The 10,362-nt window shown below is 43.6% G+C and overlaps 1 protein-coding gene across 5 annotated transcripts in view; it reads right to left on the bottom strand.

The window, feature by feature from the left end:
• BRSK2 (BR serine/threonine kinase 2) overlaps nucleotides 1-10,362 on the bottom strand; it is a 488,884-nt gene that overhangs the window by 309,423 nt on the left and 169,099 nt on the right. The window lies entirely within an intron of this gene.

Below are 10,362 nucleotides of genomic sequence, written 5' to 3'. Positions count from 1 at the left end.
GGATGTTGAACCACAATGAATGCTGCTTTCTTTTCTTAATAAAAACCAAAAGGGATGTGCCCAATTATGTGGGTACTACTAACATTAGTAAGCTTGCCTTCTTGGACAAATGTAGGAAAGCACCACAAGAACTGAGGGTTTACAGTTACAAAATAACAACTATCTTTGTATCCCACTGTATTTTTAGCAGGTACCATTCAAGTAGAGAGTGATGAGCCAATTTTATCAGTAAAACTAGTCCCTATATTCAGTTACCAAGTTGTTCTTCCACCCAAACAGAGGACTTCCAGTTTGTAATGTGTTTATCCAGGTCTGCCAGCATTATTTCAAAAGCCTGTGATTCTCTATGGTATTAACACAGAAAACAACCATCACCTCTTCATGTTTTCCTTAAATGAAAACAAAACTGAACTGTGAAGGCCTCCGTGCATAGCTTTAAAACTGGGGGGAGAGAGAGCAAGGAAGTGGGAGAGCAAGAACACAAAATTAAATGAGAAGACTTGATACCACCAGTTCCAATAGTCGAAACAGCAAATGACATTTTAGCATCTCTCAGAATGATGTTATTACAGTCATGTACCCACAGGGTTAGTTCCTAGCACAATGAACCTCAGAAGCATCTAAACACTGATTAAGTACAAAATATTATCAGCAACAACAGCAACAACAGGAGTAATATTTCCTAATTAAAAACATCATTTTAATGTGCATAACACAAGAATCTTTTTCCTGGAAATTAGCCATCCAAAATTGGGGTGCATGTCTTAAGTGAGGAAACGGATATCCTCACCAGAATGGAGGACTGAGACCCTGAAGTGGCTGCCAGAAGCCGCACTCTGCTCCCAAGCACATGGAGCAGGGTCAGAGTCCATTTGTCAGTGTCATTCTCTCTCCCCTTGCTGCTCAGCCAAAATCTAGATGTTTAACTCTCTCACAGATGCTGCCAAATTGGCAGTAGCTTTTGGCTGAGCAGTGAAAGGATGGTGAAGAGAAATTAATGAGTGGACTCCACCTTTGCTCCATGTGGTCAGCATTCAGCTGTGGTGCACCAGTGATGGGCCTGGTGAGCCCAGAAAAATCTGGTTTTCTTCATTCCACCTTCCCCCACCCCTGCATCTTATTCAGAGGTGCATGAAATGTCAATAATTATGATAATATATATAAAAAATGTTCTCCTGCTTAAGAGAAAATTACCTTCTTATGTTAGATGAGGAGCTCGCATAGAAGCCAAATCCTTCCATGGGAGATGATGGGGCAGTGGCAGCAGGAATCCTAACAAATTATTTCCTGAATAATATTCTGGAAGACAGGGTCTGGCAGGTTTAGGCATGGTGAAAGAGTCATGTGGCAATGGGGAGATGAACAAAAGCAGCATTGGGCAAGCATTCGTGCAGCACTGGGCTGTGAATGGCTGATATGGGTCAAAGAAGCTATCTTCCTTCTCTCTCCTAAAGTTCTTCACAGATCATGAAGTCATGCTATGACACCTCTGCATGGAACAATTTTTGTGAAATGTCCACCATCAGCTATCCATAAATAAAATCAAAAATCTTATTTTTGGTGCATCTAGCCTCCACCTACCTAGTAACTTTGGCTGTATTTATGCCCTTCTTTCTAATAGTTCACAGCAGTGAAATGCTACAGCACTCCACAGCTCTTATTTAACTCTACTCAGCTAAATTATTTAGTAATTCTCAGGCCTTGATTCATAATTATGGGCATGCCAAAGTTAATCAGTTAAAAATCTGTTTTAGTTTCTCCACAGCCTAAAATTTGAGGATGTGCTGCTGAACATGCATCAGGCTAAGGGGATAAATCAATATTGATTTATATTCAAAACTTCAGGAGTTTCAGAGTTACTTGAGTTGTCTGCTGCAACCAAGGACATGATTCTGCACTGCCCATTGAAATTTATGATAAAGCCTCCAATGACTTTATTAGTATGGGGTCAAACTTTAAGAGACTAATTCTGCAAAGGACTGGTGGCTGAGGAAGGATCATGAGCCCTGTGAGGTGAGAGTGCTTAGTACCCGGCACTACTGAGCCCTAAAAGTATTAGAATCAGCTTTTTCAGTCACCAGGAAATGCACCTTAGGGTACTGGTCTATAGACATGGAGCAAACATGCAATTAACCAGTAAAAACAGCTTAGAGTTTTGTCATGCTAGAACAGTTTCCTTATGGAGATAGAGACTTGTCCATACATATTCAAGCGGTCTTGGACTATTTATCTGGACTATGCCCCAAGAATGCTGAAATGTGCTTCTGCTCCATGATCCATGGTATATCATACCAAAACATCTCTCCAACTCTGCACAGTGAAATTAAAATAGCATACATCTCACTCAGAGTTGTTTCATGAGTGTCTCTCTTGAAACAACTCATGAGGAGGGGAAGGAGTGAGATGTCAAGTATAATTAGGTAATAAAAATAGTTTAAGTAAAAAATCATATGGGACAGAGATCACAGTATAACTTTAAATGAGGTATTTAGAAGTAGAAGAGGGAGCAGAATCTACAAGAAACTTAAGGAATAATAAAACAGCAACAAATTCATCCACTCTTCCCTTCCATTTATAACTCAGGAATGGCAAAATAATATTTCTATGCTGAAACTCTATTCTGGATAATTTCTGGGGCTTCAAATGACCAGAATGAGTAGTCCCAATATTAATAACTCATCATGAGTGGTAAGGTGAGAATAAAGAAATGTTTTAATTAACCTTTGAAATAGGAAGGAAAGAATGGCGGAATTACTCCTTTTGTCACTGATTCAGTACATTAGTTTCTCAGACCAGCTGCTGTTAAGGCTCACAGCAGAAAGCAGAAGCTTAGCAGTAGTAGTTTTACAGCCACAGAAAGACAAAGGAAAAGTATTTGTATGGCAGTGAACAGCAACTACTTGATTTCAGCACCACGGACAGGGAGAACCTTTCTGATCTGCCAGGGAGAGGCTGAGTCTCTGAAGCAAGTAAAACATTTAGCCCTGAATATCAGCTGTTGACATGAAGGGAATACGGTGAGCCAGAGCTCAGCAATGCCACCTGGCAGGTATTGGTTCCATGGTTATTAGTACACAGCAAGACATCTGGTGACTGACTATGAGCCATTGATCCTCAACATTTCTTGTTAAGTCATTCATCTTCTTTTACTCTCTTCTGCTAAATGACAACAGTTTCCAAATACAGCCTAAGCTTACATTTCTCAGTCTTTCCTAGGCTCTGAGGAATATAACTGATGTCTATAAGGCAGACCTGGATTTCCCAATTATTGATATCCATATGAGAACTAACACTTTTAGTTCAGACTAGGCTTCTGGGTTGTGTCCTCCCCCCTTGCCTTTACCTACTCGTGTTCTAACCTGCCATGAGGCTCACACCATGAGATTTTGAACAGCCCCAAGATTCAGGGAATTTGGGAGTGAGCATGAATGAAGGAGAGGCAACATATTTTGGCAGCTCTGAATCATTCAATTGACATCATGGTGCTAGACTATAACATAGCATCCTTCTGGAGGTCTTAATCTAATCAGCTAGGTCTGCCAGCCAGAAAAATAGAGAAGATCTAATCTTCTGTACTAGATTTTCTAAACCAAAACATAAGAAAAGCAGTATGTATGTGTACTTCCTAGTAGGTTGATCAGGACTCTCATAACTGTAATGTATATCAGTCTATTTCCATCCAGTTAGTATTTGTCAGGATAATAAAATGATTTATAGATATCTCCAGAAAGTACATCTCATAACAGCCTGTAAAGTAATTGAAAGCAAAATATTTAGGAAAAGAAATATACTAGATGGATTTTTCTTTTTCCCCCTTTCTTTTTCTGGATTAGCCTCAAAAACTGTAAAATGGATGAATATATTTGTTAAACACTAATTTCTTCAACAAATAATTTTTGGTTTACAATGCTATCAGAGCAGCAAACACTACCAACTGTTATGCAACCTGGAGTGTAAATTTTTGTAACTCTCACAACTAATTAAATACAAGGGAATGAGTGTTAGGTAGCATGTAACCAGCCAGCACAACAAACCAAGAATTGAAATGTACTTACATCAAATATTCAACCTACCAGTATACTTTTTCAGAACAAGCACGGCTGACAAAGCTACAGCATGCGAATGTTGGCAGAAAATAAACACAAAAAGGTCCCAAGCATATTCAAATTGAAGTTTTGTTTGTAAATTTTAGTGAATATTTGTGGGAGTCATATTTTTTTTCATTCTCTGCCATCCTCAGTAAGAGCCTGTGTAGCTTAAAGCAGAGATGATGGAAAGCAAACAGGCGCTAGTCTTGGCAGTATCATGTTAGGTGCCTGATTCTCATGGAAGGAAAATCCAAAGTGATATAATGAATATAAATGGAACATTTCAATTTATAGACCATGTTAATAATTAAATGATGGGCACACTATTATCATCTTCCCTACACCCCCACCTACAGGTTCTTTAATCATCTAACAGTGGGGAGCTCATGTTTTGAAGACACTTCCTCTTAATGATTTCTATAGAGCATGAAACTTTACCCGCTTCTTCCTAAATCACTGCTGTCTTTCTTACTCTGCCTGCCAGAGTTAAAAGATTCATGTCACCTTGTGGCTCCTGGCATTCAGGTGTCAGGGCAGGCAGCCTGATTCATGTGTCCTTAGAAAACCAAAACAGGCATAAGCAAAGACTTCATAAAAAATGGGATAAACCAAGAAAGCCTCACAGAGCTGGACCATTAGAAGCAACTGCCATTTGAGAGGTAACAGTCAGTGCTCAAGACAGAGAAAAGGACTCAGATTGTCATTCGCTGTGGGTTTCCATGCTATGGATGACCAATTCCAATCCAAGGAAGTTACTGACTTAATTAGCCTTCCACAGTAATCTCAAAGAGGGGACAGTCCCTTTCCCCACTTTCCACTGTAACAGAACAGTAAAGCACTTTCTATGAGCCTGGCAACGAAGGTGCTTTTGCTTTGATAAGTTTGCAGTACAGCAAGAAGCCATCTGCAGCCTAGGAAGACATAGGGCAGAACCTGATTAGCGATTCTGTGCAGGTTTCCTATCTTCCATCATCATTCTCCCCTCCCCCTTCATTCCCTAGGGAGATGAGTTTCATATTCAAAGCAGCCTGGGGTCTTCAGGCACAGAAATGTGCATGATTTGTACTTGGCATTAAAGCAGGAATAGAACTCCAAAATTACAGCAGCTGCATCCAGCCCCTGAGACGGCCTAGCACCGATAAGGGACTCAGAGGGTCCCATAATTCATTTCACCTGCAGCAGCAGCATCAGGGGAGGTTAAATGTGTCACTCCATCACGGCAAGGTAGTGGGTTGGGGGAAGCCATCATCATTCATTCTGTCAGCTCCCCACCTCCCTCCACCTTGCATCAGCAGGGGGAAATGGGAAAGATTTCTTATAAGCATATGAACAACACAGTGGGGTGTTCGATGACCTTATGAGTTCCTTTCTAATTCATTCATTAATTGTCAACACCTGCTCTGCTCCACCACCTCCCTTCACACTGTTTCTCCCTTATTTGCAATACAGACTCACATATGCAACTCTGCTAGCCTTGCAGGACTCTCCCAGCAAATGCCTTTGCACAAAGAAGGGTTTTGGGATGGGCTCTGACAGAATTCAATTGTGTTAATCAGTGACATTTGAATGTTGTTCCAATGTTTTTAAACATTCACCCGGGGCTTCCATATTGAATAGGGACCAAATTTTGTTGCTGCTTCTACTGAATCACTTTGTTGACTTAAGTTAGTTTGGGGCATACTAATTCAAAAAGATTTTCTAAATGGATCTCTGTATGTCCCAGTGACTACACTGTTGTTATTAAGACTTCGCAAAGCTTTGGTAGCTGATTCAGAAGAGATTTGGCCCGATTCAGGGACCGAATCTCCTAATCTGAATTGAATTAGGAGACCAAGTAAAAGCTCCAAATCTATTTGAAGCATCTGAATCAATTTGGAAAAAGATTCGGAAAAGATTCATCCACTTCGGAGATTTGGCCATAGACTAAACAGGTAGCTGACAGCTGCCTCCAGCTGGTAAGTCTGTTGAGGTTGGGGGAGAGGAGAGGCATCGGGGCTAGGACAAGCTGCCCAGCCAGGGTGCATGGGATGTGGGCGTGGCAGCGCTGGGAGTGGGGGCTCTGCCCTGCTGCTGCTTGCCCAGCCAAAGGAGGTGGGGGGACAGGATGCAGGTGAGGCTTGTTCCAGATGGAAGAGGGCAAGTGGCAGCAATGCAGAGCCTCTGCTTCTAGCACTGATGTAGGCACGGCAGAACTGGGAGTGAGGACTATGCCCTGCTGCTGCTCAGAGCAAGCCACACCTGCACTGCACACGCCCCTACCCCATGCTGGCTGGGCATGAGGGAGCAGGGCAGAATCCCTGTGGCTCCCCATGCCAAGGCAGAGGCAGGCACAGCTGGAGAAGCTGCAGGAGAAGCCACCATGGCTGCCCTGCCCAGCCCCAGCCCAGCGTCCCGGCACACACAAAAAAAAAGCCCCATACTCACCAGTTGCAGCAGTGGCAACTGGGGCCTCTGAGGGCTCATGACAGAATCTCCCACTCAGCATGGGGCAGTGGGGGTCAGCAGGGTTTACCCCCCCCCACTTGGCACCTGTGTAGCAGCTGCCCCATGGTGCGGGTACAGCACGGCTCAGCAGGGTGCCTCACACTGTCTGGGAGCTGGGGTAGCTCCATCTGTCAGCCAAAGCCCAGCAGTGCTCAGCCCCAGCTCCCAGACAGCGCGCAGTGCCCTGCTGACCCACACTGTACCTGCACCATGAGGCAGCTGCTGCGTGGGTGCCAAGCAGAGGAGGCAATCCCTGCTGCACCCCACTGCCCCACGCTGTGTGGAGTCGCTCTGCCATGAGCAGCCAGAGGCCCCAAATCGCTGCTGCCAGAGTCAGTGAGTGCAAGGCTTTTTTTCTTTTTCTTTTCTTTTCTTTTTTTTTTCTTCAAGTGCCAGGACTAGGCTGGGGTGGGGCGAGGGATGGGCCGGACAGGGTAGCCACTGGGGCTTCACCTGCAGCTCTCCCAGCCTGGGAGAAGTCAGGCACTGCCAGAGGAGCTGCCTGACTGTGCCTGCCTCTCCCCAGCCAATCCAAATCACCAAATCTTTCTGAATCAGCGCTGAATTTTCTGAACCTGATTTGGCCAAATCGATTCAGGACAGTGATCCAAAATCTCCAAATCGAATCACTGGCCTCTGAATCGGCTGAATCTGAATCAAATACTTCCCTATTTTCACAGGCCTAGTTGCTATTTGTGCTGCATTGCTTGTGTGAGTTCCATTGTGAGCTCTTCAGGGTAGGGAACCTGTCTTTTTTCAGTGTAACAAAGGGTATGGGCATTTTATATACTAAGGCCCCCTCTACATGTAGCAGGTAGCTACACAATTAGCTGGTTAATTGCACAAATAATGGAAACCAGCTATACATGCAAAGTACCTATCACATCATAAAAAATTCCAACCAGCTATAAAGTTAGACCTCAAAAACGTGTATTATTTTTATAGCTGATTGATATCCAGATTTAATCTGCATGTGTAGCAGGGTCTCCCCTGTGGCTAGGAGCCCTGTCAGATAACTGGGCTGCCAGCTGCAGAGGTGCAACATGACCATGCAGGGCTAGGAGTCCTGAAACTGAGGGGCCTCTCAGCTCCACCAGCTGCTGACTTTGGGTCCCAGTAGTGCCTCGTAGCTGCGAGGACCCAGAGTCCTGTAGATGCTGGGTCCCAGCAGCACACCTCCAGATACTGGGACGCACAGGGCACAGCTGCCTTACCAGCCCCTGGTGTGTGTGTAGCCACCATGAATGGGAGATGACAGCTACCATGGTCTCCCAGCCTCAGGGGTGTGTGAAACCCCCAAGGCTGGGAGACAACAGTTCCCATGGTCTCCTAGCCTTGGGGACACATGAAACCCCTGGGGCTGGGAGACTGTGGCTGTTGTGGTCTGCTATCCCCAGAGGTACCTTAAACCCCCAGAGCTAGGAGACCATAGCAGCTGCAGTCTCCTAGCCCTGGGGGCTTCACACCTCCACCCCCTTCCAGGGCTGAGAGATTACAGCAGCTGCATTTCTCAGCCACAGGAGCTTGCTTCTTGCTGGTGCAAGGGGAGCCTGTGATCTAATGTGCAATGTGAGAAAATACTGGATTCTCATTAAGGCCCCCTCTACACACACAGGTAAAGAGCAATGGAATATAGTGTGCGATCCCACAATCACTCCTCCTGCCATGCACATGTGGCATTGCACATTAGATCCCATCGTGCCTTTACCAGCAACTGTGGAGGGTGCTTTAATAAGAATCCAGTATTTTCTCACAGACAGCGTGCCCCAGAATGAAAGATGCACCTTGTTTTTGAAAGCCAGAATGAAACAAAAGTATTAAGTGACTGAGTAGGAGCAGCTAGGGAGCCAAGCCTGCTCACTGTGGATGGTATGCAGACTTTGACTTTGCTTTTGCTTGGTAAGCAGCAGAAACCATTTTACTGTATTTCTCACATATAATGCTCACTCAAATTTCCATCAGCTGGCTTTTAGGTAAAAGGCATGTGTTGTAAGCAATAAAATCCAGCAGTTAAGTCTTTGGAAACATTGGCCTAACCACAGTTTCCTTCCTACCCCTAACACACACCAGTCCTGTGCCCCTTCTCTTCCCCTCACATTCCTGCTTCTGATAAAAGTCTTATAAACATCAGCAGAAACATTGTCACTGGTTCTGCAAATGCAAATGGCATATTAAGTAGAAAAAAAGGAAAATGCAATGTCTAAGCAGACTGAAAAGTTGTTATGGACTTGAACCCTGCTGTTATCCACGTCCACTTGAGATGGAAGAGATGTTTTCTTTTGTTTCTCCCTCCCCCCACCTCCAATAAATTTAATTTTTTGACATATTTTTTTGGCAACATGCCCAAGAAACTTGAAGATAAGGACCATCAGATGAGACAAAAAACTCAGGCATTTCTATTTCCCAGTACAAACATGTACTTAGGAAAACAACCCATTTCTGGCAGCCCTTCGAAGCTAAATAAGATATTTTCATTCAGTTATATAATTGTGAAGACCCCTGTCCCAAAAGAATTCAAAAGCAATTGAAATAAGTATACAAGCTTTGGTCAACTTTTGCCTTGCTTCTCCCTCCTTACCCTGGACAGAAAAATTCCTATAAATAAATCAGAGTATTAATAGATACTCTAATGTGGTTTCTGTCCATACAGTACATATCTTGAAGCACTAACAAAAGAGCTAAAAGCAAATTCTGCTTCATTACAGAAGCTGAAACCTTAAGTAAAGAACTAGTCCACTAGCCTCCTAAAGAAACACTCACAACACTTTCTTTTCCTGCTTTGACAAAGACAAAATACAATCTCATTTGGAAGTGTTAAATAAATTAGAGTGTTTCAGGAATATATTTTTCATGCCTGAGGGCTACATCTTTGACAGATTTTCACTATATTTTTTCCCTGGCTTGAGCAGCTAAACTCAGAAGTGCTGGGCTTCTGGCAATCTATTCTGCTTTGCCACTGGTGTTATTTCAAACTTGATGAAGAACTGAAGGAGGAGGGGAGGGTTCACGAGCAAATTAACATTGGGCAAAAGGATCACCACAACTGTCAGATAGTCGCAGGTCATGTGCACATGGTTGTAAAACAACAAACACGAGAGCGAGAGAGCATGAGCACAGGAACGAATGAGCGGTAGGCGCAGAATCTAAAGCATCTTTTACTTCTCCATGGCATTTCATAACAGGGTTGCAACGTCCAAAGCAGCCTAAGCTGGATTTCAGCAGGTCCCAGGTTAGTAAATGATAAGCATCTGTCCAAATCATAAAGCCACAGAAAAAAACGTGGAAATTATCAGCCTGTGATGAGGCCTATAACTGGACTACAGAAATACGCATTGCAGCTCAGGACTTAATTACATTGTTAAAACCATGGAGGTAGCCCCCAAACCTGGATTAGTAGGGCATACTATACGTTGGGATCAGGATGTATTATGTCAGCATATGTTGGATGGCTGGGAGAGAAACTAAACATAATACACTTTTCTTACCTTGCGTTATGGGATCTCCATATTCACAAGCATCAACACTAAAAAAAAATCTAAAATGGTTTAATTCTTTGAATTTGGATCAGAAACTACTTCCAACTAAATTCAAAGTAGTTTATACGCACTGCACCCATGAGATGCAGGTGCGTCAGGAAATCAAATCTTCTCTGCCACTGTCCATCAGGAGTCTTGAACCATGGTGTCTTTTGGAGTGCAACACCAATGCTGTGCACATAATGCTACCGTTGTCCCTAAAAGATCTGTTCCATTGAAGGGACTGACATTATTTCTAACGCACCAAAGCTGTG

The sequence above is a fragment of the Crocodylus porosus genome, unplaced genomic scaffold (assembly GCF_001723895.1).
Source record: "Crocodylus porosus isolate Cpor-Errol unplaced genomic scaffold, CroPor_comp1, whole genome shotgun sequence".
NCBI classification, from domain to species: domain Eukaryota; kingdom Metazoa; phylum Chordata; order Crocodylia; family Crocodylidae; genus Crocodylus; species Crocodylus porosus.
This window is presented reverse-complemented; position numbering and strand designations above follow the sequence as displayed.